The sequence below is a fragment of the Gastrolobium bilobum genome, unplaced genomic scaffold (assembly GCF_033153095.1).
Source record: "Gastrolobium bilobum isolate Gb01-03AN ecotype WA unplaced genomic scaffold, APGP_CSIRO_Gbil_v1 utg11542, whole genome shotgun sequence".
Taxonomy (NCBI): domain Eukaryota; kingdom Viridiplantae; phylum Streptophyta; class Magnoliopsida; order Fabales; family Fabaceae; genus Gastrolobium; species Gastrolobium bilobum.
The window spans coordinates 268182-282111 of NW_026898298.1; positions in this window are offsets into that span (position 1 = coordinate 268182).

The window sequence follows — 13930 nt, forward strand, 5'->3', positions numbered from 1 at the left end:
GAGATTGATCTATAAGTTAAGTTTAGATTTAATAAGCGGGCACGGATCTGCAAGAGATTTCACGAAATCACAACTTGCACAATCAGAGAACACAGCAAATATAATGAATGCGAATATAAAGTCATAAATAATAATTATTGGTGGCGTGCATACTTTTCAAATTACAAGTGCCCTAGCAAGGCGACCGGTGTCGTATCAGTTTCACCGCACCAGAGCGAGTGAGTGAATGGGCCGAAGCGACACCAAGCGGAAATGGTGGTTTAAATAGATTTGATGTTCGAATCTATTTGAAATGAAATTTGATTTCCCTCCAGTTTATGACGCCATTCGTGACCGTTTCTACGTTTGAGATTTTGAAAAGTTATATTGGGCTGGCCCGGCTGGGGACATGGGCCGTGGGTTTTAAATTTTGTAATTCCGAGTTCCAAAACTGTATCTTCCTAATAGAGAAATCAGCTAGCGCGACTTTTTGAACCAAGTGATGTAAAATGTAAAATTCTTTGGATAAATTATTGGGAAAAGTTATATTTAGGGGTAATACATTCAAGTACATAGTATAATATATAAAATTTTGTAAGAAAAAAATTTATGAATACAAATATTCTTTAAATTATTTATTAATTTAATATGAGTGAAATGTGTGTATTTAAGTTGCGCATGTCGCGCATGGATGATGCACAGCTTAAATGCTTATACATCACATCGCATGAAAATGGTTAAAAAACCTGGCTATACAAAATCTAGCATCAAAACTTTGAAATCAACAGAAAGACATCTAGGCCCTATGCTACCAATAAAATCCTCTATTTGGTTCTCTTCCATGGTAGCAACGGTGCTACTCTTCTCTATTTTCTGACGGGTTTCCTTCATGCTGTTGAAACAGGGTTCCCAGTTAGCTGCTGAACGAGACCCAGAAATTCTTCGGGCCTGACGTGAATGATCTTAGGTGATATTAAATGTACTATAACCGGAGAACGATTTTGATGCGAAAGGTTCTGCTTATTGATCTTTATGGAGTTCCTGTTAATCACTAGAGCCGTAGGCTTTGGTCCCTGCAACTGCATGTACTTTCTTGCTTGGGAATCCATCTTTCTTGTACAATGTAAAAGAATTCACAAGCTACAGAAGATGCTGATGCTGCTGATAAGTTAATAACTGATGTACGGATAAATGGCAAGCTTACGGGTATATATATATATAGAGAGAGAGAGAGGTTTTACGCGGAGGTTAATTAATTAATTATGGTTTATGAGACTAAGTAATGGTGGGTTTTAGTTAAAAATAGACAAGCACTATGGTCTAGTCTGAATTCGTCTGCCCTGCATTATACAACATAGATATATAATATATTTTATGCTTTTAGGGAGCGTTTGATACAGTAGAAATTTTTATTTGTCCGAGAATCTCGATTTTTAAAAATATGATTTTTGCATTAAGTTTATGATAATATCTGAAAATTTAAAATTTAGAAAAATTCAGTTTCTCGAGAATCCCTCAAAATCCCGCATACCAAACGCCCCTTTAGACTTTAGATACCAGTATATATGGGGGTAAAATATTGCTGTCTTTTGTAGAATATTTGCCGGCTAATTAACTGTTTCGCTTGCCATGGAACTATCCTATTGTCAACATTTTTATTTTATTTTTTATATATTCCTATTGTCAACATTAGGTTGGGAATTTAGTAGTATATGTGACTCTGACAGTGATAGTCACGGTCAAAGTCTTCCTATGAGGACATTTTTTTTTCTTCTATTGGACGGTTTGCATTCAAATGTCGAGAAATGACCATTCAAAAAGCGTTGGCTCTCTCTTTCACTTTGAAATTTTAATCATCGATATATTATTAATTAAGTTTAACATCTTTTTGGCAAAGAGGTCCTGAAAAGTTTACGTATGACTTGTTTACATACTAAGTTAATAATTGATTTTATCCTTTTTTAAAAAGCAAATAATACAGTTATTTCGCGTGATACCCTGATATATATCTAGTTACTAGATATGTATCGCGTTCAATGACACGAAGAGCAGTTTATATATGGAGTGTTATTAAAATATTTCTTTTATTTTTTGATTGAGGTAGAAAATTGATGAGTGGCCAATAACACTGAAGGATTTTTTTCTATTTTTATTTTTAAAAAATTTAGTTGAGTCAACTTATTTAACCTGCCAATCCATTTAATCTATAAATCCGACTAGGTTGAGTCGGGTTGCCTATTATTTAACCAATTATGGGCATGTTTGGTGTGACGTGTAAGGCATGATAGTATAAGCTTATACTATACGTTATGATATTTTTAGTTGTTTGGTGTGACCACCGTATAGTATAAGCTTATACAGCATAATCCCTTAATACATCAAAACGATGTATAACTTAATCCGGCCTAAGGGTGAGGGATAAGACCTGATAAGAGATTGATGTATTAATATTGTTGACCAATGTAATTCTCAAAAATTAATATATTATTTTAATATTAATCTATTAAAATAAAAATTTATTTTTCAATATATTAATTTTTAAAATATTGAATATTTTTATTTTTATAAAAATTAATTTATATTATGGACACACTGATCAATAAATTTTTATAAAAATTAATATCATATGACATTTTTTGAAGAATTATATAAATTCTTTATTAAAGGATATTTTTATTAAAAATATTTATTTTTATCATACATAGTATTATACAGTGCATTACCAAATACTAGATGATATTATCTTATACAAATATATTATTTTATACAATACGGTGCCAAACGCTTGATAGTATTAAAATTCAATCAGGTCTTATACAATCAGGCCTTATATTATCAGGTCATATACTATCAGGTCTTATCCTATATTATGCACCAAACATGTCCTATATATTAAGGTGAACTAGGCGTGGTTGACTCATTTAGCCAATCCAATGAACTAGGTTAAGCCCAATTTGAGAACTCTACTCCTCCAAATATCTCCAATTGCATATGACCCATCATTGCTTATGTCTGCGCTATGTAGCACCGATATGACACGTGACACGACACGATACGATACTCCGACACGTCAATCCTAAAAAATTATAGATTTTGACACGTTGGGACACGTTTTAATATTAAATCATATTTTTAATTTATATAGTGTATATTTCATTTAATATTTAGTAATTTAACAAAAAAATGAAACTAAATTAATAATACCCATCAATACGTTATAAAGATGAAAGCTTTAATAAAAAAATAAGAACTGGGATGAGAGAGATATAATATCAGATAGAGAGATCAAATCATATTAGAGAGAGATCAGAGACAAGGAGATACAACAAGAGCGTGATAGGAATTGACAACAATGATGCTGAGATGATCTCTTATCTACTTAAGGGGGAAAAAGACAAAAAAATAAAATTGATATGATCAGGTGGAAGCTTTATTAATATATTTTAATTTTTTAAAAAAATAACTTTTTATAAAAAAGATTAAAAAACAAATTAAAAAAATTACGCAAATGACATTTGACCGTGTCGGAATGGTCAACGTGTCGGAAAAAGTTGACCGCGTGTCCGACACCGTGTCCGACACGACTCCCTGTTTTTACAAGTGTCTGTGCTTCCTTGTGTCTGCGTGTGTTGTTTTGTTGTGTTCTGATAAGGCCATATTATAGATGAGGTTGTGAGAAAGGAATAGCGTAACTCACGCTAGCTCAATATATATATATATATATATATATATATATATATATATATATATATATATATAAGAGGAATCTTTTGACTATAAAGTAAGACTTACAACTCTTACTCTCCATCTCAATCGTTGATTTTCGTCCATCTAACTATTATTATTTATTTGAAATAAATAATTAATTAATTGTTATAGATAACCGTTAGATGGACAGAAATCAACGGTTGAGATGAGGAGTAAGAGTTGTAAGTCTTACTCTAGAGTCAAAAGTTATCTCCCCATACGTATATATATATATATATATATATATATATATATATATATATATATATATATATATATAGGGTTTTATAAGAGTTATGTTGTAGGAAAAGTGATTGTGTTATGTTATAGAGATTTGTTTTGCGTGCCGAAGTTTTTTTTTTTTTTTTGCTGCGGGCCCCACAAAATGTTGTGTGTGTAGGAAAAATTTTGGGGTCATGTTAAATGATAGATGATAAACCCATATATATATATATATATATGGGATAGGATCATCTTATACCAGTGTAAGAATAATAAGTCTTACACCAAATCTTAACCATTGATTTTTTGCATCTAACGGTTAAGATTTATTATGTCTCACTTATTAATTAATTTTTAATTCCAATAAATTTCAACCATTAGATGCATGGAAATCAACGGTTAAGATTTGGTGTAAAATTTATTATTCTTACACCAGTGTAAGTTGATCCTATCCCTATATATATATATATATATATATATATATATATATATATATATAGGTAGGATCCTTTGACACCTCATCTGAGAGCCGTTAGATCAAAAAAGATCAACGACTCTGATTTGTAAGCATGTGACACTGTTGATCTTTTCTGATCTAACGACTCTCAGACGAGGTGTCAAATTTTAAATTTGACACTGGTGTCAAAGGATCCTACCTCATATATATATATATATAGCTTAAGTATGAAATTAAACAATTCCAAAAGAAAAAACTGGAATATGTGGACACGATCTTAAAGTTATATAAAATCATTAATATAACATCTCCAATAGCTTAAGCTTTTGGGTTGAATTAGTTTTTACATGGTATCAGAGTTTGGCTTCGATGTCACGGATTTTATTTTCACTGCCCTCACTTTTTCTTCCGGTAGCCTCACCCAATAATTTAAGCTTTTGGGTTGAATTGATTTTTCACATGAAAACACAAAAAAAAAAAACTTGTGAACAAAACTGAAAATAAGGAAATGCATTAGATATGCATATACTCGCAAAGATATTTTGTAATGCGAACAATCAAATCCTAATAACACAAGTATGATAATCTTCCTCGTGAGCTAATGACTAAATGACAAGAACAAGCTTAGTAGTATAGTCCACCAAGGGGTATTCCCACAAAATGTAGGCAAGAAAAGCCACTTAAACCAATCAATCAAAATGTTGGGCTGACAGGGAAAGCTTATGGTGGGGAGAGATCGTCATCCACTGTCTAAGTGAGCAACGACATTAATTAAATGGGTTTAGACACCACAATCAACCAAAAATCATAAGACATTGGGTGCATGTGTCTCTCAATAAGAAGCTTCTTCGAGTATTCATGGGGTTCATTAATGATCTACACTAATCAAGACCGTAGTTCCCCACATCTCGGATCACCACAAGTCAATCCACGCTTTTATACCACTAGTTGGGACGACTGGGAAACTTATGGTTGGAGAGACTGCCATTTATGAGATAAGTGAACAATAAAATGGGGTTAGACATCATAGTAACCCAAAACCTTAAGGCATTAAAGCGTATGAGTCATTCTAATTATATGGTACTCGCTCAATCCATTCTAAACTAATGCGGGACTTCACTCACTCACACTTGAATTTCTTAACACAAAAGACATATCAATCATACCGCCATATTAAAGTAGTATGTTGAGTCAACAAGCAAGTTATGTCGTATACAATAAATAAAGAGGACATGACTTAGTACAGTTAGGGGTGTACAAAAAACTGGTTCACTTGCCCTGCTCTTGACCTGACCCATAAATATCTATATTTTTTGAACTGGTTTAAATACTGACCCACTTTTATTTGGGTCAGTTTTAGACCTGACTTGTTTTAATATTGACCAATTGACCCAAAACTTGACCCATACCCATTATGTGAAAAAAAAAGAAAATCACAATTACATTAAAAGAAAAGTTTTAACGTAAAACAATTACGTCAAATTTTTTTACGAAAAATATTTCCATAAAAAATTTTCAAAATTTTTTGACGAAAAATATTTTCATCAAAATTTGTGACTAAAAACATTTCTGTAAAAAGATTTGACGGAATAATTTTTTTGTCAAATTTTTTTACGGAATCTGAATTTCGTCAAAATATTCCACAAAAAAATATATTCATCAAAAATTTCGACGAAACACATTTCCATTGAAATTTTTTTACGGAAAAAAATTTCATCAAAATTCTTTACAGATTTTGAATTTCGGCGAAACTTTTCGACGGAAACATGTTCATTAAACTTTTTGTCAAAAAAAAATTTCGTCGAAATTTTTAGCTAAACACATTTCTATCGAAAATTATCAACTAAATATTTTGTCAAGTTTTTTGATAAAAATATTTCCATCAAAATTTTCAATAGAACGCATTTCTGTAAAATAATTTCGTAAAAAATTTTGACAAAAAATATTTCGATAAAAAATTGGACGAAAAAATATTCTGTCAAAATTCTATAGAGAATCTAAATTTCGTCGAAAGTTTCGAATGAAACATTTCCCTCAAAACAATTTCCATTGAAAATTTGGACGAAACACATTTCCATCAAAAAAATTTGATGGAAAAAAATTTCATCAAAATTCATATTTCGGTGAAAGTTTTTGACGAAAAAATTTTCGTTAAACTTTTTGACAAAAAAAAAAAATTCGTTGAAATTTTTAGCGAAACACATTTCAATCGAAAATTTTCAACTAAATATTTTCGTCAAGTTTTTTGATAAAAAAATTTTCCATCAAAAATTTCTACGGAACATATTTCTGTAAAAAAAAAATTTCGATAAAAAATTTTGACGAAAAAAATATTCTGTCAAAATTCTATAGAGAATCTAAATTTCGTCGAAAGTTTCGAATGAAACATTTTTCTCGAAACAATTTCCGTTGAAATTTTCGTCAGAATACATTCACATCGAAATTTTGAACAAAAAACATTCTGTCAAAATTTTTGGTAGAATTTTGTTTTTCGTTTAAAACATTTTATGGAAGAAATCATTTTCATCAAAACTTTTGACGGAAATAAATTTCGATAGAAAATTTATTTTTGTAAAAGTTTTCATTAGAGAGAAAAATTCGTTGCTTTTCGACAAAAAGTATTCCGACGAAAAAATAATTTTGTGATGAAATTCTCGTCATTTGCAATGTAGAAATTTCAACGAAATTTTGTGAGGAAACCAAGTCAAAAACGGGTCAGGTCAGATTTGACCCACTTCAAAAACCAAGTCAGACCCACTTCAGAAACCAAGTCAGGTCAGATCCGATCCAGTTCTGAACTAGTTCAACAAAATCCAAACCAAGTCAGACCTAACTTAGATCAAATTAAAGCGGGTCCGGTCAAAATACTTGACCTATAAAAACCAAGTTGGGTCGAGTCGGACAAAAACCTAACCCGACCTGACCCACGCACAGCCCTAGGTACAGTCATCTTTATAAACATACTTAAATCCATTATTCAAACACTTACATGAGCATGCGTTTGGTAGAGGATAAATTTTTTTTTACCCGAGAATCTCAATTTTCAGAAATATGATGAAAATATTTAGTTTACGATAATATCCAAAAATTTAAAATTTAAAAAAATTCAGTTTCTCAGAAATTCTACAAAATGCCGCGTACCAAACGGCCCCTAAAAGTATTTGCAAATACTCACCCCTTCCTATTCTTGTCAAAGTACATAGCCATGGCTTTGAAAAACCAATTCTTATAAATCATTCCCCACAATAGAGCATAAATCCTGTTGTATGAATTAGACTTATGATTTGACTCAATTCCTTGTGGCCGAATCTATTTTTATTGACTCAATTAGAATTTATAAGTTCTTTAAATAATTATATTGAAAAACAAATTATAGATTACTTTTTTGAAAATTGAAAAATGCAATTAATTAGTATATAATATAATATGGACTTGGGTTTAAAAAAGTAACCTTGAAATGTTAAATTAATGATAATCATTTTTTTTTCTTCAAAAAATTCAATTTTACCATTTCAGACAAAGATAATTGATGTAGATTAAACAAGTAGTTTTAAGGTTTTGGTTTTTATTTGAGATCAATTATATTATCATTTATTATTTATGAAATCTATATTTTTATTCCAGCTTATGATATAATTATTTCATGGGATATGATCTGTTTACAATTTTTTTTTACAAATTACACTAAGTACGATCGGTCATACACTGCATGATTAAAGTATGACCGGTCATACTTAATGTAATTTGTAAACAAAAAAATTTGTAAATATAACATGCTCTTTATTTCATTATGATGTTTGGCGAAATTGGATCTAGAAAGACTATTAATAAAAATAGGCTACTATTTATAGAAAAATAAATAAAATAGACTACTGAGAGAGTATTTAAAAACTGCAGCGGGAAAGTAACTAAAAATATCTAATGATGAGACATCGATTTGAGTAATTTGCAAGAAGTTAGAGGTTAAAAGGGTATTTATTTATATAAAAAAGAACACTTCTTACTAAATAATACTTTGGGTTTATTCATAAGGAAATACCATATTTTTTTTTTTGGAAAATGAGAAATACCCTATTAAGTAGAGTATTATCGGTACCCATTCTACATATACACATACTTCTTCCTTAGTTATCTCTTACATCTTAATGTTAGAAATTTATTTTATGGGCAATATTAATTAATTAGTTTTATATTTAAAATTAATCGGGTTAATGGATATTCCAATATTGTTATTGTAACTAGCCCATTGTGATCACATTGAATTGGGCTTTTAGCATCTGTTGTTATTGGATCTAGTTGGGCAGCAGTGTAGGCTTTAGTGTGACTCTGGTTTTCCACGATGGGTGAACCCAGTGGACACAGAATTTTTTCTGGGTTATTAGCTAGGTCCCCTCTCTAGCCTATTTATATTGGAGCTAAGCTCCATTAGCCATCATGCTCCCATATGCTGAAGGCTGCCAATTTCTGAATAGGCGATAGAGAGGAAGACTCTAGCATCTTGTTCCCATATTTCCAACCGTTCTTCTCCGACTTTGTGATGGCTGAATAAGGTACACATAATTACAACTCTGATTTATTACATTTGGTATTTTATAATCATTGCATGATTCATAATTTTAGATTTAACACTTAATTGTTTCAAACTTTGAGTCTTAGGTGATGTTATTTTCATATTTTTTTTTTCTATTATATCATTCTACACACATATTTTTTTATATAATAAGAAAAAACACATTCCCATGCATTAGTTTTTATTTTATTTTCATCAAAATATAAAAGTATAATCCTTTTCTTCTCAGTTCCTTTTCACTTAAAAACAACATATCGAATGAATCCTTAATTAAAATGTGGGGGGTTGATTTACGGAAAAAAATTCATTTTAAACAAGTTTTATCTTTATTTAAAACATTTTTAACATAAGATTAATAAAATGTGAGAGTAACATGAAACCTTTTAATCACCCGTATTTATTTTTGTAAATAATTTTCTTATTGGGAAAGTTAAGATTTTTCTATTCTTTTCCTTTTCTATTTCTCTCTAAATAAAGTAAGAAATTATCATCCAATCTTTTAATAACTTTTTTATTCTTTTTTGAAAGTATTTCATAATTTCTAAGTTCAAAATAAAACAACTATCAATCTATTTTCTTTTTCCATTAAATACTTCTGTCCCAATCATATCCGCTGCAAAATCGCAATCCACGACCATTACTGACATGATGACATTTTCTATACGAGCAGTTTAGCCACCACTTGGCGATGAAATGATCATCTAGTTATACGTATGAGTTTCCATTCCAACGCTAATAGTGGTTAATGAATAAATCTTGTTCATGATCAGAGTCATGTTATTAACATATCATTAATTTAGTTTTTTCAAACTCTAATCCTATCTTCAGCTTTTGTATTTGATCACCCATATCAAAATTTGAAAAAATCAATTTAACAAATTAAAAAAAATTGAATTTTGCTCGTAATTACACAATTCATATTTTTCCAGGTTTTTTAAAAACTTATTCTAGAGAATATTCCTTTTCCATTTTCTTTTCTTTTGTATAACAACGATTGTTGGTCATGACTACGCGGGAAAGGTCAAAAGAAAGGGGGAAATAAGAGATCAAATCAAAAACGTGATAGCAAGTGGGCCACGTGGAATCAAAACAGAGAAATTGGGGTCAGACATATGTCACGTGTCATGACATGTGCGGTGATGATTCTGAGGTGTCCACAGTGTATTATGGCACCACACGTGGCGAGGGATGACAGCTCAATTCAGCATTTCGGCTTTAACGTAATGATAACAATTTGGTATTTAAACAATTAAATCCGCCAAGTGACTAAGTGAGTGGACTGTATTCACACAGAGTCTATGTAAGTCACCATCACGTCCTTGTCACGTGAGTTTCCCTCCCACTCAGGGCACCGCCCTCTTTCCTTTTTAAGTTTCATGAACAGTGGGGGTAGTGATATCGTAACACTGAATCATATGTGCTATGTTTCTTTTCGCGCCTTTATAAATTTCATATTTTATCATAAATATAATTATAAATGGTATTTATTTCTTTATAAAAAATAAAAGAAAAAATATTTATACTTTTAAAGAATATAATTTTGTGTCATTTTAGATCTTAATCGTTGATTTTTATCAATAAACGGTTATAATTTACTGAATTTTATTGCGAATTATTAATTAATTAATAAATTTGATCCAGCAAATTCCAACCGTTGATCGATGAAAATCAACGGTTATAATCTTAAATGACACAAAATTATATCATTTAAAAGAACAAATATTTTTTCCAAAAATAAATTACACACAAATTGACAGATATAGACAAAAGGGAGCTACTCTTCAATAACATGAGAATAATTTTTTCTTTTTTTAATTTCATCTTTTTTGTGACTTACATAATTAACATATGTTTATCCAAATAATGAAATTGAGGTAAACACGTGGCACTATTTTTTTTTTTAATTGATCATAGGTGGTAATTTTTTATTTATAAATGTAATTTATTAAAAGGCTCAAGATTAAGGGTTGGGTCCCCTCTTTACTAATTAGAAGTGATTAATTAAAACAGAGATAAAATTATTGCTACCTTCTATAAGAAAACAATATAAATTGACAAAAAATCAATTTTTCTTAAATATGAATCTAAACAGTAGGTTTTTAACAAATAAAATACGACCTGCAGATATTTATATATACAGACTATTTATGATAAGTGATTCATAATAATTAATGTTGATTAATTATATGTATGAAAACCCCCGGAGTAGTAATAATCTCTTAAAAATATATAAATGACAAGGACTGTATTTGTGTGAGGTCTCAAAGAAAAGTGGTTTGTGTATGTATCATTAATTATATAAATTAAGGTAAAAGATATTTGCGAGTGTCTAACTTACGTGGAGTTCAATAATTTATAATGATATTAATATAAAAATGTGTGCCTTATCTCCACTATGAATGAAATAATTTCAAGTGTGTAAGGGTTTGCCAATTAATTATAATTCCTGCTGTCCTGCATCACATCAAAATAATTGAACGCGAGCATTATTTGATTGAACATTCAACATTTATGAAGCATATAGTTTAATATGCATTTGAGCTATCTTTAATCATTACATTCCCAAAAATTAATTGCAGGGAACAAAAAAAGAAGAAGTATGGTACACGTCGTATGCAAATTTGGAAATCGAAACAGTAATTGGGACAACTCTATATAGTATATAGTACTCAATAATATTAGAACTTTCGTATTTTTTTTTTGAGAAAATAATTTTTTTTTAAAAAAACTCTTAAAGAAAATTAAAAATGTTTTTTTGTAAAATAAGTGAATTCACCACTAAGGAGCGTAATCCACTAAGAATGAAATGGACATTTGGAGTAATACGTGGCGAGTTACGGTGAGAGGGCGGTGACCAACCAACCATCCACCAGAAAAGGTCAAGGCTACAGAGATCCGTCAGAGGAACCACCAAACACGTCCTTTTGGGGCATGCTGTCTTTTTGTCCACACCCTTCTCTGCACAGCTATTCACTATTGTGATTTGTGACCACTCATCCTCGCCACTAATCGCTCCTTCATCGTCCAAAGTCCAAACTACTACTGCATGAGAATGACCCGTACGTTTTATGCTTCGACGCGGAAACCGTGTTCTCTTCGCCAAATTCCAAACCACGGATAACCAAATCAAGTGTGAAAAATTATGTACAGTCAACCACATACTTGATAGACAAAATATATCGGTTATATATGCATGCTTTGGTATTGTACACAATGTTTATATAGAAGTGTAGTAGATTATTTAAATTACAAGTTCATATCCTCAACCCAAAACATATACATACATCTACGAGGAAAATTAAAGCTGCATGTGTGTGATCTCGATGTATTTCTATTTCAACACCAGAAATTGGGCTTTTTGACATGACAAATGTGTTTTTCAAAATACTCTATCAATTTAATTTTTTTTTCAAATGTATTACTAGACTAATGTAAAAAAACGAACATATAATCACACACAAGAATGTGTGTGTATGATGGAGAGACTATGATGCGCCGTAAACAAGCACTTGGTCATGAAGGGATCATATTGAATGGATTTAAACGCGCACTTGGGTTTGGTGTGTCCATACAGAGACACGCATCTGGTTCTGACGTGTCTTGAATGGTCTGACACGAGACGTTCACTTAGTTCTGATGTGTCTTAATTGGACTGACATGAAATGCGTATGTGTCAGGTACATGATTATTATATGCGTAGACACCTGATGTGCGTCTTCCTACATTAGTCCGGTAATACATTTGATCCAAAAATGAAATATTTCAAAAGACTCAATATTTGTCAGGTTAAAAAACCCCCGAAATTGTAATATCATTTTAAATAATGGAATTAAAACAACTCTGACTGATAGTTAACGTACAAACAATATTTATCTGCTCAAATTGAGAAGAAAAACGTACACCTTTTTCGTACGCAAAATCCCAAAACCATAGTTTCCCTTTTGTCCAGGCAATCTCGATCGGATGCTAGCTAGCATGCGCGCAAGACCTTGAGCTTACAGACACATCCAGGCCCCCCAAACCAACACAACTTCATAAGCTTTGTCCATATTGGGGGTACTTGATTATCACACACATCAGCGATGAAAAGCCACAACATATAAGGTTAAACCTCATTAATACCAAAAAGATTGCTCATTGAAATGAATAACGTCAAAATTCCAACTAGTTGACGGACACGCTCGATCAATGTGTCCAAACTCTCAGAATTGCATGGAAAATGAGAAATATATAACTATACATGCCCAACACGTGTACGGCAAAAATGGCCAGGCTCGGCGTGCATTGATGCAACGTCAATGATAATCTCATACGATATTATGATACACATATAATTAATAATCTTCGTGTCACTAGTCCAGTACCTATCACAAAAATGCAATTATGTGATATTTGCAAAGAGGTAAAAGGGTACTTTGGTAACTTTGCACGCGCCTCTTAACTGGCCTTTATAAAAGGGTACTTCGGTCTAGATCTACTCCAATTTCATGTAACCCTGCGAATTTCTTCTCAAGCTATTGTCTTCTCATTCTGCTTTGCTCGTTATTCCTTTTTGAGAAACACGGTAAGATAAATCCATTGATGATCTCGTTCATTTACACTAAATTATTATTATAATCTCATAATTATATGTATATATATATGACAACATAAAGGTCCAATAAAAAATCTATTGGTTCATATCCCAACATTCTGGATAACTTCATTTTATAACTTTAATTTGTTAATTGTGTGTGTGTTTCTTTCTTCTTCTTTTTTGGTTTAAAATATATATATATATATATATATATATATATATATATATATATATTATATGTAGAGTTCTTAATTTATTTGTTTTCTAATTAATACAGTGGTGGTAAGCATGGAGAATGCAAATATATCTGGATTAGCGAGAACGAAATCGGATCAACTGGTGGAGTCGGCGGTAGCAGCTCTTAAGTTACCAATGTCGA